The following is a 15665-nucleotide window of genomic DNA, read 5'->3' as shown; positions in this document are numbered from 1 at the left end:
ATTTTTTAGGTCAAACAGGCAAAAATCGTCATTTTGACCACTGGTTTCTGTTAAATTCGTCCTAGTGAAATAACTGATAAACTTAACAATCTGAAACTCTACACATAAATAGTCCTTGTAATTCTGAAGAAAACCGTATTTCTGATTTTTGGAAATGTGACATACAACGACCACAATACAGCCTTGAATAATGGTAGTATTTTGCAGGTTCTCGGCAGTCCGCCTAGAGAAACTTTTTCATTCAAAGGAAAGACCCAAGGTACGGATATTTGGCCTGTAGCATGCTGGGATGAATGGCTATAAAGTTGAAGTTGAAGTGAATGACCTTGACTTTCATTCAAGGTCACAGTGGTCAAAAAGGCTAAAATCTTTAAATGAATTCTTACAGTACTTAATGCGTGTAACATTCCCTCGAAACGAGCGCGAAACGCAAAACGCAAACGAAATGTTAAACGAAAACGAACGAAAACGCAAACGAAAAACGAAAAACGCAAACGAAAAACGAATAGCGTAAAACGAAAAACGCGTTTCGTCAAGCACTAAACGCAAAACGAAAAACGCAAACGAAAAACGAAAAACGTAAACGAAGTGAAAGCGTGACCGGAAGACCAGAATGCAATCATAAATGTCGATCAGGACTACGGTAGCTTAGTGATCCGGATTCTGAAAGCGATATCTATTTTACGTTCGCAATTTTGATTTAGTACGATTTATCATTATGAAAAATATATCGTGTCTTAGAAAATATACAATTGTTATAAATATATTACCAATAAGTATGTGATTACGCATATATATCCAAGCATCAATACATTTTTTAACTTATAAAGCGAGATTTTAAAAATAATTATAAAACATGCATGTGTACAAATAGTCTTCAATTAATGCTAGTATCTATAAGTCTGCTCTGAATTCGTCACACATATTGTTTTATAGAAATTATCAGTTTCAGAAAAGAAAACACTTCAGAAGAATTTCTTATTTTAGTGTACATGTAGGTATTGTGTACATGTGTACATGTACGTTTGACTACTGCAAGTATAAACACTAGGTCTAGCGGTTAGGTAGTTATGTATTACATGTATACATATGACTCCAGAGGAGGTCCCCGGACCTGTTATATAGATATCAATGTGGACACTCACCTGTAGCATTTACCCGACCCATTGGGAGGTCTTATATATATTTGCTTTATAATTCACGGACAACACAACACCCTACCCCTCCCCATCCCCACTCCCCCTCTCGATTTACCTGCTGTCATTTATACCATTTGTTATTTGACAGCGGCATATTTTGATTTTGTGTCAACTTGTATCACACCTGGTCAAGTGCAGTCACCCATGAACAATGGCTCACTGATAACCTCAGACGCGCACGGCCCCTCACATGTTTGTGTAGGCAACGATATATAATACGTGACCCTGTACATGTACAATTGTACCAAAGCATACAACGAAAACAACAATGTTGTGTTATTCTAGTCATTACAGAAAACCAGGTCTATGGTGATTTTAATTTATTCCTCATGTGTTTTGTTACATCAGCATATCAATAATATATATATATACATGATCAATTATATCAATGACGAATACGTGTAAATACAAAGATGCAGTTGAATGTATCAACTGTCAGTTCGTGTTGGACGATTATGTATATATATATATGTCAATTATGATTTGATATCTATTGACTTCGGTACGTTTAATTTTACATAAAATATGTAAAAAAAAGTATTCGTTTTAAATACTGTATTAAGCGATGGTTGAGATATTATTAATTGTGTTATTTTATTATTAGAATAGTGTGTATCACTAGAAAATAACGTGATTCAATGCTAACAGTGATGAGTCGGATATATTTTTTTTATAATGCATGCACCAGTGATGACATGAGTTATGACCAGCAGTACGGCGTCCTGTGGTGTGAGTTCACACCTGTCTGTAATCCTTCAGTCCACTTTATCGAGCCCCGCGGGTGTTACAAGTGTACATTGTACCTGTCCCCCTGTAGCACATGCACGTGTATAGCTAGTGCTATACAAGTCCTTGCAGAAAGGTATACAAATGATCCTTACTATCAAACAATGTGTGTACGTTACACGTACTAAATGTAATTAATGTCTAGATACAAAAGGATTAAAAAAAATATTTGTGTATGTTTGCTACATTGTTTTGAACACGTAAATTTATCGGCCTACACCGTCATTTGACTCCACTTTTAGTTTAGCCAACACATGCGCAGTCAACCATTCTTAATCAAATATCAATGAATAACATCCGGTAAACGAATTGGAACGCAAACGCACGCAAACGAAAACGAACGAAAGCCAAAACGAATCAAAACGCAAACGAACGCAAACGAAATCGAATCAAAACGCAAACGAACGAAAACGCGAAACGCAAACGAAAAACGCTCGACGAAACAAAACGCAAACGAAACTAAACGAAAGAAACGCAAACGAATCTAAAACGCGTTTGAGGGAATGTTAGACGCATTAAGTACTGTACAACAATCCGGATGTCATTACAATATTGGTTCAAATTGGGTTTGCGGCATGCTGGGATAAAGGTCTGCCTAGTTTGTTCAAATAAATGACATTGACCTTCATTCAAGGTCACAGGGGTCAAATAGGCTAAAAGATTTTAAACAACTTCTTGTGAATAATTAATTAAGAAAACCTAGAGACCTGATATTGGGTCTGTGGCATGCTTAAATAAATGATTACCAATTTGTTCAAATAAATGACCTTGACTTTCATTCAAGGTCACAGGGGTCAAATAGGCTAAAATCTTTAAACGACTTCATGTGAACACGTAAGAGGCCTAGAGACCCGATATTGGGCCCGTGGCATGCAGAGATGAATGGCTACAAAGTATCGTCAAATGAAGGACATTGACCTTCATTCAAGGTCACAGAGGTCAAATAGGCTTAAAGATTTTAAACAACTTCTTGTGAATAACTGAGAGGCCTTGAGATCTGTTATTGGTTCTGTGGCAAGCTAGAATGAATGGCTACCAAATTTGTTGAAATAAATAACATCGACTTTCATTCAAGGTCACAGGGGTCAAATACGCTACAATCTTTAAACGACTTCATGTGAATAAGTAAGTGGCCTAGAGACCTGATATTGGGCCGATGGCATGCAGAGATGAATGACTACCAAGTTTGTTCAAATGAAGGACCTTGACCTTCATTCAAGGCCCAGGAGTCAAATTGGCTAAAATCTTTAAACGACTTCATGTGAACACGTAAGAGGCCTAGAGACCCGATATTGGGCCCGTGGCATGCAGAGATGAATGGCTACAAAGTATCGTCAAATGAAGGACATTGACCTTCATTCAAGGTCACAGGGGTCAAATAGGCTTAAAGATTTTAAACAACTTCTTGTGAATAACTGAGAGGCCTTGAGATCTGTTATTGGTTCTGTGGCAAGCTAGAATGAATGGCTACCAAATTTGTTCAAATAAATAACATTGACTTTCATTCAAGGTCACAGGGGTCAAATAGGCTAAAATCTTTAAACGACTTCATGTGAATAAGTAAGTGGCCTAGAGACCTGATATTGGGCCGTGGTAGCAGAGATGAATGACTACCAAGTTTGTTCAAATGAAGGACATTGACCTTCATTCAAGGTCACAGGGGTCAAATATATATGTAGGCTGAAATCTTTAAACGACCTCTTGTGAATAACTAAGAGGCCTAGAGACCTGATATTGGGTCTGTGGCATGCTGGAATGAATGGCTACCAAGTTTGTTCAAATGAATGACCTTGACCTTCATTCAAGGTCACAGGGGTCAAATAGGCTAAAATCTTTAAATGACATCTTCTCAAGAACCAAAAGGCCCAGGGTGCTCATATTGGGCCTGCGGCATGCTTGGATAAAGGGCTACCAAGTTTGTTCAAATAAATTATCTTGACCTTCATTCAGATCAAATAGGCTAAAATCTTTTAAAAGACCTCTTGTGAATAACTGAGACCCCTAGAGACCTGATATTGGGCCTGTGGCATGCTGGGATGAAGGACCCAAGTTTGTGCAAATGAAGGACATTGACCTTCAATCAAGGTCACAGGGGTCAAAAAGGCTATAATCTTTAAACAACGTCTTTTGAATAACTAAGAGGCCTAGAGACCTGGTATTGGTCTTGTGACATGCTGGAATGAATGGCTACCAAGTTTATTAAAACAAATGACCTTGACGTTCATTCAAGGTCCAGGGGTCAAATTAGCTTAAATCTTTTGAACGACTTCGTGTGAATAACATAAAGGCCTAGAGACCTAATATTGAGCCTGTAACATAAATGACTACCTTGAGACTGGATATTGGATTTGCAGCATAGTGGGGATCAAGGGACCTTCATTTATGGTCTAATTCATTTAATATATCTGGACCTGGACTTCTAATGAAATAGGTTTTTTGTATTGCCTTAACTGTGTGCCATAACTTTATTCTTTGAGGTGTTGTATTGTGCCAATAGAAGGATGACCATTAAGGCCCATCGGCCTCTTGTTCATAACCTAATGGAATTGGTCCCAGTTAAGAGTAACAACAAGAGTTATCTTCCCTTTCTCTTCTCTCTTCATTTATCCGCAACACTCCTTCAAGTGTCGCCCCTACTAGTATTTGAAATGTTTTTGGATTAATGTAAATATATATTACAAAGATGTTCGATCATTATTGCCATTAGTAACAGTTTTCATGGAGCGTGACATTTTCAAAAAATGTGCTCCTGGTCCTTTCTGTTTATATCACTGTCGCAAACCCTTGTCTTGCAACAACTGCTGCGCACATGTCTCTGAGAATGCCGATGATTTTCTTTTTGATTGCTATTTTGAGGTCATCAGTATTTGTTGGCATAGGTTGAATGCAGGACTATCCTTCAGATAGCTCCACCTCAGAGAGAAGTCCCAAATGGCTAAGGTCTAGAGAATGCTGTTGCCATACAAATGCGTTCTTGTAAGATATATACCGATCCGTGAAATGTTGAGGCCACTTTAATGACACAGCGAGCCGTATTTTGTGTTGACACCATACTGTTGGAACCATACTGAATTGATATCTCTTCAAAGCAGGCAGATATCAGTAGCCTCAGGAAGCGTTCTTAGTGAACAGAGGCATCATCATCAAAGAAAATGGACCAATAATTCCAGATGAGTCCAGGGCTGCCCAAACAGTAATCTTCTTATCATAAAAGGGTTTTACATATGCAGTATTTGGTATTAGATTTATTCGGTTAGTTAACCTGAATACAGTGTTGGTGTTACTTATCGATATTTGTGCCTATTTGTAATGTTAATGCAACCTCATGGTGCTATGTAATAAACATGGCCGAAGTCGAAGCAGACGTGTTTGTTCTATGTCACATGAAAACAGAAAAGGGTCAGTAAATACAACAACATGGTCAAATTTTGGTTTTCAGAACTCAAAAATCGACAATTTTGTTTATTTACCACATTTCATTAAGTAACTGAACTTCGTCTGAAAACTCAATATTACCAAAAACGTCATCTGGCTGCCGAGAGATCCAGTTTGCAAATTCAAATCTATTATCAATATCTGATTGTTTCAAATGCTGCATAACACTAACCTTGCATGGCTTCAATTTCAAATCAAATTGAAGCATGCGGTATACACTCATCCGGCTAACTGTTCCAATTAAATCCTTCATGACATTTCGTACTGACCTTCTGGTGTTTTCGTAATCACAATCTGAACAGCGTCAATATTTTCATTATTGCACACACATTTAGGCCTACCAGTATTCCGATTCCCTAAAATTCCATTTCCTTCAATCCTCTTGATAATTCTGTATAGCTTCATTCTATATAATTTTCCAATTTCTGGTTGTCTCTTCTTCCTGATGACTTGTGTTTCTGATTTTGTTTCATAAAAAACATTTTACTACATCTACCTGATACTGTTTTCTTTGTGTGATGGTACCTTCAATGACTAATAGTAGTAATATATTGATGACATCATTGATGACGTTATCATTTTGCCAAATGACGTCAAATATTTTCACGTGATTTTTTCAAACAAAACTTCCTATTGTATGCCTTTAAATTCCAAATTATTTTTGAAAAATTATGTACAGGTCAAAAGTTATATCATTTTAAAAGTGTAACATAACTTATGTACGTATTTCAGTGATCGCATCGACCATAACAACTTGCTAATTATTTACTGAAATCTTCTTTGTGAAAAAAGTACGTAACTCATGAAAATAAGTAGTTGGGAAAAGGTAGGCTAAAGTCGGTACAATGAAGTTAATATATCCAGTTTACTTTCTTATGAAATGAAAAAAAAAATTCCCGTCAGAATCAAATTTCACGTCAGATTCAAATTTCCCGTCAGAATCGCTCTGCATGAGAAGAGGTTAATTTATATGATAGGAATCCTAAAATGTTCTGCCGGCTGACTATATTCGTGTTGACATTTCCACGCAGCCTCGCTTTCAGAGAGGTAGGCAAATTCATTTTCAGAAAAAATCTAAATACTAAACTTACATGGGGCTTTTCCATAATTTCAATGGTCAAAAGTGGACAAAGTAAGCAGAACTTGACCATCTTTTTTTATATGAAGGGACTTTTGGAAAGCAAATGAACGCATTTAGACTGGTTTTCTTTGCCTCACTATTTACTTCAACGAAAACATATTTTACAGGTTTTAAAGCTGCAAAACACAAACACTATACCTGAAGACTACAAATCAGCGGCAGAAGATTACCAAGCCGTCCTTAACAAGATTCACGAAACAGTTGAGCACTGTGGCAACGCACGGTCGGAAGTCCACAGAAGGTACATATACTAGTGTATAGTATTTAGGATATGATTTGTAATGATAATAAAGTCAATATCGTACGCAGTGAGAAATGAGAGCAATCTTTAGTGACTCGTTATTTGTTTTTTGTTTTTTTTTCAAATTACGAAGCAGCTAAAATATCCTAAATTTGTCTGATGGGAAAATGCCAAGGACTTCGAAATGTCTAGAAACGAAACTAAAAACCAAAAATAAAAAGGTTTGACAATAATTAAGTAATTATAATTTAGTTTAAGGATTATAATAACCTATAGTCATCATGCTTCCTCCGTCGTTGTTCGCTATGTGCAGTTAATTTTCACATTTTATACCTCTCCTAAAGTTCCACCCTTGGGATTCTGCTGAAACTTGCCTGATAAGGTCCAGACATGGTACCGACATAGTGTTGTTATTTATTGGGTTAATCCGATATTCGAAATGACCGCCACAGCCGTCATCTGAAAAACACATTTTGAGTTTTTTTTTATCAAATAAAAAATCATCATCTTAAAATGTATTTACTTCTTTTCGCATTTAACTGATGTCAATTTTCTAGTTGATGACTGTTTAGCCCACCATCATCAGATAGTGCGCTATTCAAATCGGGGCCGCAGTACTGGTACTGACTGCTCTTCGTTGGTTTTTCTCCGGTTACTCTGGCTTTCCTCCATTAACAAAGCTGGCATGTCCTTACATGACCCTCACTGTTAATAGGACGTTAAACTAATAAAACCATTCAAGTCGCCTTTCGACCATGGTCCAACGTTCGTCCGTCATTCCGTTCCTCCGTCCGTTAACAGTTCTTGTTATCACTATTTTTCTGAAAGTACTGCAGGGATTTTTCTCAAATTTCATATGCATGTTTTACTAGGAACGTAGTTGACCGATCGGTCAACAAGATGGCCGAGAGACAGCCATCTTGGATTTTGATAGTTGAAGTTTAAGAATCTTGAAAGTCTTGAAATGAGCATAGATAATTATGATATCACAATGGAAAACATTGGTAAAAAATATTTGTGTTACAATAAATATAATGATTTAAAAAAAAAACAATTTTTGGCTTTATACATATGTTTTCATAGCAAACCTATCATTATTTTTAGACTTGTCTCCAACTTTGGTCCTAGGATGACTAAAACACAATATCAAAAAAATATTTCTCTTCAAGAACACTTTCTATTTTGTGCTGAAGGTTCCTGTTCAAGTTGCTGAAACATATGAAAACCTTCGTATATGCAACGGTAGCCAACACAATATTATCGCTTGAGGAGAAACAGAAGAAAGTTGAAATTATAAAAGGCCTTATCACTGACATGGAATCCACATACGAAAAGGTATGTATGTTAGATATCGACACGCTTTCAATATTTTATTGCATATACACCGCATGTAAAATTCTTGTTTATTCGATATGATGACGTGTTTGCGACATGACATATCTATGACGTTAACATATTACAAAGAAAATTTAAAAACTAAAACAATAGTCGGATGATATTCTGAATCAGATGGAGTTGTGTTTCAAACTGATAGCAAATAATATGCCTGTATTTCAAATAAAGGATGTCCTTAAACCCAATACCTTTTCACTTCAAAAGTTGAATATTTCTTTAAAACAATAATAACATAAGAAAAATTTATGTCGATGACCTAAGAATGAGGTTGAAAACACCAATTTATTTTAGGTTTAAAACACCAATTAAATGCAAGATTTTCTGCGTAATATTTGTTAAAAATGAATATTTATTTTGCTGTTTTGCCGTCGGCCGCAGTGATAGTAAACTACTGTACAGAATTAGGACGACGGCGGTAAACATAAGGCGATCCGTGTTATGAAATAGAGGATCTTACATAAGTGGCTACGTGATATGAAATTTATCAAACAACACATCACATAGTCACGGATGTAAGATTATAATTTTTTTATCAACACATAATTTTTATTAAAAGAAATATAAGGAAAACTTATAAAAAAAAGTAGGAACCCGGCTCGGATGTGACATTTCCGTCTACTGAGACAATCATGCGACGTCATATAAAGATTATGACGTCAGAACTACGTGTGACGTCATAAAAATGTTATTACACCTGTGTCGTACGATATTTTTGACATGTCCGTATGACATGGCTGGACAGGCTAGTTATGCGATAAAAATGTTTATTTGAAAATAATATGCATAAATGTGCTTTTTCTGGTTTATTAATTTCAATTTACTGGTTGAATGTTATAAGGGGCGATATATGTATGCCTAGTATACATGTCTAGTTTCATTTTTGATCAAATCACTTGGCATTGACGCATGTATATATCGATACAAAAACATGAACTTTATGTATATAACGGTGAAGATTCAGGCGCGTATGTACCAAGACTCCAGTACTCCAGTGCATACACATGGTTTTTTCTGTTCAATCGCAAATAGTGCCAATGAAAATTAATTAATGCGTCCGCTAAAAGTTGTACATGTACTTCGATCGCCAAAATGTCTCTAATGTGGTACAGTGTATAATTTCCCACGGATTTATTTTGACTTCATTTTTGCCAAAATACATAGAAGATTAAAATTAAACTTTTAATTAGCATTAAATTATGATATTCTACTAGAAACAAAAATAAAATTTCACTTGTAATTACCAAACTTAATGCAGATTACATTTTCAATACGAAGTATGTAACTTTAAATTTGCTCTCGGATACCAGGAAGTTGCTAGAGAAAGGATTCATATGTAACATTCCTAATTCGCTAGGGAAATGTACATGTGTTCGGCAGGTAATAAGATTCATGCATGTGCCCCTTAGATTGTCGGTATTCACAGTTTGTGTCTGGGCATCGGGCGAAACCAGTATACGTTTAAGTATTCAATAAGAACTTTGATTGATAAGCTTTGAGGAATTCAGTACTACTATAAATAACAATATAATTCATAGTGATTTTTAGTTTCAAGTTCTATTGATTTTATGACATAATGATACACCATTCTGTTGTTTGTTTGACATTCTTTTTAATTAAAATCCCAACATAAAATAAATAATTTCATAATAAAGAAAGTATTTAAGACTTATATTCATTAAAATTAATTTTAGTCCTACACTCTTGACTTTTGTGTTTTGTATACTTATGTAGGTTAAACCATGCACACATGAGGACAGTCTTATCAACAATCATTTAAAAACATTATTTTAATGTAAACAGAAAGTAACTCTGATTGGTTTACTTTTAAAACTCTGAGGTCTATAAGCCTTAGATAGTAAATCCAATTTGTATTATTATCTACATATAGTATGTAAGTTTGACAGATGAGTCACCAGCGTGTATAGATTGTATGTATACACATGTACAGACAGTCAGGGAGTAGATATGTGTGTATTCTACACACAGACTGCGAATTCTACCAATCAATAGGCAGGCTTCCCATGACTGCCTACACAGTTATGCAGTAAAGGGAAGGCCACCTTTTGATTGGTCCAAAGGAATATTATGAATTGAAAATTTATAAATGGAAGTTTATGAATGAAATGCTTCAAAAGGTCACCACTAGATTTCATTGTAGGGCAAGTCCTACACATATAGTATACCAGATAGCTATAATACAAGCGCTACGCGTTGTATTAATAAAAACACATTAATAATAGAATAATAAGCAGAGTGATCCTTGTTTTTATATAAACATTTTCTTCCTTATTTGGCCACCTGAGACGAAGTCTCAAGCGACCTATTCCAATCGCATTTTGTCCGTCGTCGTCCGTCGTGCGTCGTGCGTCGTATGTCCATAAACAATTTACATTTTCGACTTCCTCTCCAAAACTGCTAATGCAATTTAAATGAAATTTTGCACAAATCTTCTAAGGCATAAGGCCAATCAAATTTGTGAATTATATGACCCTGGGGTCTCTCGTTTCCCCCTGGGGAGGGGGTCACCTTTACTATATTTTATTTAGGGAAAACACATTTATGAGCATTATTTGCTCAATTTTCATAGGAAATGATTCAAACTTCGTTATAATTATTAGCCTGAGATAGCATTTTTACATCATATCCATATTGGTCCTGGCCGCCCTCTGGGAGCAGTGGGGGGGGGGGGGCAAAAAAGGTCAAATAGACTTAAAACATCAAAAATCTTCTTCTAAAATTCTGGAAATGGTAGAATCAAATGCACTTTATAGATGAAAAGGTCTTAAGGTGTTTTATAAAAATTGTGAATTATATGACCCTGGGGTCTCACATTTCCCCCTGGGGAAGACGTCAAGTTTACTACAGTTTATATAGGAAAATATGAAATGAGTCAAACTTGGTTAGAATTATTAACCTGAGATAGCATTTTAATATCGATATCATATCTATATTGGTCCTGGCCGACCCCCTGGAGGCAGAGGAGCGGGGCTGAAAAGGTTCAAATAGGCTAAAACTCTTGAAATGGTAGAATCAAATACTCTCTATAAATGAGAAGGTAGTTAGGTGGGGTTTTTTTTTTTACAAAAATTGTTAATTATATGACCCTAGGGAGGGGTTCAAGTTTACTTTATGTAGGAAAAAACACATTTATGAACATTTTCTCAATTTTTATAGGAAATGAGTCAAACTTGATTAGAATTATAAGCCTGAGATATAGCATTTTAACATCCATATCTGTCATCGCTGACCCCCTGGGGGACTAGAGGGGCGGAATCAAACAGGGTCAAAATGACTAAAAATCTTCTAAGTTCACAGGTTTGGAAGCAAATACTCTTCATAGACTAAAACGTCAAATTTTTAAAATCACTGACCAACTTCAAGTTCAAGGCCCAGTATATAGTGTTTATATGTCTTTAATTTATTTCATTATATATTCAAACTCAGGTGACCGTTAAGGCCCATGGGCCTCTTCTTTGTAATTTTATATCATTTGTGCATTCTCCCGTTTTTCCAATAGTCATTACACAATATATTATTGTACATCCAGTTGTAATATTTTATACATATAGTAATCAATCTGCAATACATTTGAAATGAAATGCAATTTAGGTTTTATTGGAATTACTCGATGGATGTACATATCAGGGACCGTTGGGTTATCAGTTGATACAGAAGGCTCCGTGTTTAGAATAAACAAATATACAATAAGCACAGTTTGAATTGTGAAATATATGTCAGGTGGGCATTAGGATCGCCTAGGCTTAAAGTTGACTTTGCTAGGCAAAGGTATTTACTTCTTCCTGTTTCAGAAATAAATATCGTGTATTCAGATAGATCGTGCATGCCTCGTGAGGACATTTTTCGAAAGAAATTTTGCATGTTTACTTAACTTAATATCAGATATAAATCAATGATTTAAAATTTCTATTTGCATTACAAAGGATTTCTATTTAATATCAAATAATAAAAAATTACAATCAAACAACGACAAAAAACAACAAAAAACATGATAGTGAGCTGTATTCTAAATATTCCTATCGGTGTACATCTGCGGTGGCTTAACTTGCACTATACATATATATATACAAACATGAAACTGAATAATGTCACTGTTTTCATTTATACAGTCTCGCTGATATTGAAATACGGTACAATGTCTTATCAACTAAGTTGATCTCGTTAAGTGCAACCACATCGAAAGAACATTTTTAGGAACACGATTTCCAATGTGTTATTTTATTACATTGAAAGGATGTTCAATTGTAAAAGTTGATCCTCCGATATGCGCTTTATTAAAAAACGTCGGGAAAACCCCCACCAAAATTCACAAATTGCTCGACTATGTAACGTCGCTGTCGTGTAATAGATTATCTATTGCATTTTACAAACTACTTTTTCACAAATTCATCGACGGTACTTTACATATTAGATGTGAAATATATTAACATATGCATTTAGAAACCTCATATTTGATATTTACGAGACGGGCCGATATAAGTGAAACCATGCCTCTTTATAGATATCAACGTTTGTTTTCTTGATATTTTTTTTAATTTCCTGTTGGAAGTTCATATACACTTCAGCTTCAAAATATGCAGATAGGTGGCGTATTTTTGTCTGCTAATCAATTTCAGTTTTTTTATTTCATGGACCTACTGTACATAGTGTACTGAAGACTAGCTGTGTTTAGCTGGTTCAGTTTATATGTTAGTTTTAAAGGTAGGTTTCGCCCAATGAAATATAAAGACTACGAAATTGAAATTTATCCCTGTACATAGATATAATCTTCAGATCATTTTCAATGCATATATCGTAAAATATCGGTGGTCAGTTGCTTAGCTTGACCAGGAAATAACTCCTCTAAAAATAGAGCATAATCAAGCTTTACATAGAACATGACGTATTTTTTTTCCAAAACGAGGCCGCATCAACAAACGGAAGCGTGCAACAAAATGTCAAATAGCAGTGACAGTCTTGGCACGGTATGTTAGTAGAAAAAAACAACAACAACAAATCGAAGTGTGATAGATTGTTTATACATATCAAATAATCTAAAACACTTCATGTTACTGACATACGCTCGCTAAAACAAACATATATGTAGTAGTCTCCCACTGCATGTCCGCTGGCATAACATTATGTGTTGAAATTTATCTCATCACGTGCAACACGAGTCCCAACAGAATCCGGGCAAGTTCCTCTTAAGATGTGGCTTCTTTTTCTTATATTGCTACATGCCATCTCTGAATTTCATTCCCTAGATATATCCTAGGGTGCTACCGATTCCATTCTTATTTCCTCCTCTTTGTTGCCGATTCAGATACATTATTTTTCTCATACCCTTTGGTTCAGCCATTTTTGTTACTTTTAGTACGCAACAATGCACATGCGCGAAACTTCAACAACACAATCCATCGCAGCTTCATTTGCATATTATTATGTCAGCCTGACATCGTAATAAATCAAGAATTTCCCTTCAATTTTGTATTCAAGGCACTTTTGTTCAATGCAATACGCATACAGAAAATCATTGGGGTGTTTTTAAAATGTTTTTTTTTTTTTCATTTTTTCATTTTTTCTTCCGGTTGGGCGAAACCTACCTTTAAATAAATCATACTATTTAACCACATTACTGATTTGTGTTGTGATTATGACGCTGACTATTCAAGAAATTAAATGGCATATCTCATTATTAAAGTAAAAAACTAATCGTATTTCATAGAAGTAAGCACTTCTTATGATATATCCGTTTCAGTAACTTGTCCGGTTGTTCCGGTTGCCGCTTAGGTGAAAATCGCTTACAACAATGAGAACTAAACACTATTTATGTTTTGTTTTATGTTTTGTTATAAGGAAAGCATAGAGATCGGTGCATTAGCTGATGGTATTGTAAACAAGATAGTGAAGGGCTTACATCAATATTTGAATAGCCTGGAACAAAAGGAGCATATGTTTCCTTGGGAAGACCATGTCATACCTGACGGTAAACGGTATGATTCCATTAAATCTACAGCTCGTGTCCTCATCAGAGGCTTCATCAGAAACGCTTTTACAGAACATATTGCAATGAATCAGCAAGCAATACAAGATTTGGAAGACAGAATGTCCACTTTGAAAATCTACAACGTCCTGGAAAGGATCGAAAACCTTCTGCAAGGTGAAACATCATCACCAGAACCAGATGAGTTACCGTTTGGACAACATCCCAGGGAGGTATATTGGAAATATATTGGCACATTTATGTTGGCACTCCCTATTTGGATGCCTTTACGTGTATTTGGGTTGTTGTCATATGTTGTAGTTGCAGCAAATGAACAATTAGACTTGGTATTATACAGGGAAAACCCAAAATATTACCTGGATAGATGGTCTAAAGAAATCATCCGTAAAGAGTTCTCAGAAAGTTCGCTAAGAGAAAATCTACATAAGAACTTAATTATGAACTGTGTAGTGAAAGAAATGGATCGAATCAAAAAGTCAATCGATGATATCAAATACTTGTGCCGTAATCTCGAGGTTACAGATAACGTACCCGTTGGATTTTACAAGGTACGTGATCTCTGTCATCAGATGAATGAAAAACTAAATACAATAGAGCAATCCTAGAAAAAACATTTTATCTACTCTGTTGCATTGTTACTTTCCTAGCCTCTGAAGTTGTGATCGACATAATCTACCATTCTGCTTCACCGAGTTCAAGCTGAAAAAGTGAAGCAAATGGAACAATTGGCTGCAACAACATTAAAGTTTTGACAAAATTGATGTCTATTTAATTGTTTCCTACTTTCTTTACCATATAGACTTATTTGGAAGAGACATCTTTTATACGATCAATGGTGATATAGAAAATGACTTTTGACCGGAAAGTAGACCAGACCGTTTATAAACAATGTATCGTTTAGAGGTTTCTTAGAAATGTACAATTACGGCGCCGATTGAAACAACCAAAGTACACCATGAACAGGATAGCGTAATATATCCGGACTTCACACTCACAACTTTGAAGCCGTATGTGGTGTGACAAAAGAACAAACAACTGTAATTTCTTGCATATATTGGTAACAAAATACCATGTGCTGTTTGTGACATCATAATACAACATGTTTAACCACACGTAATTTAGGAAGGAATTACGATCATTTAAACCATAGCTTATTGATGCTATTATTAAAGCAGCTACATTCAGTAAAATATTTGAGGTAGACATTCCTGTTTTATCTGAAGAACTATATATATATATATATATATATATATATATATAAGTAAAAAAGAACCGTGTCCATGTGTTGGTTTCCATATACATAAAAAGAAAACTGCAACTGTCCCACATACTGACCGATTACTACTGCCGGATAAACTTGTGCTTTATCCGTCAATACGAAATGCTTTATCCGTCAATACTATCACGTGAATCCGTTCCATATCTGACGGAACTTTTTCTAACTTGACCCAGAACTTGAACCTTCCA

General features: G+C 35.4%; 1 pseudogene; it reads left to right on the top strand.

The window, feature by feature from the left end:
* LOC138321699 (uncharacterized) overlaps positions 1–15418 on the top strand; it is a 32489-nt pseudogene extending 17071 nt beyond the window's left edge.
* Positions 15419–15665: the final 247 nt, after the last annotated feature.

The sequence above is a fragment of the Argopecten irradians genome, chromosome 4, assembly GCF_041381155.1.
Source record: "Argopecten irradians isolate NY chromosome 4, Ai_NY, whole genome shotgun sequence".
Lineage (NCBI taxonomy): Eukaryota > Metazoa > Mollusca > Bivalvia > Pectinida > Pectinidae > Argopecten > Argopecten irradians.
The sequence above is the reverse complement of the archived record's forward strand: the minus strand, read 5'-3'. Positions and strand labels throughout refer to the sequence as shown.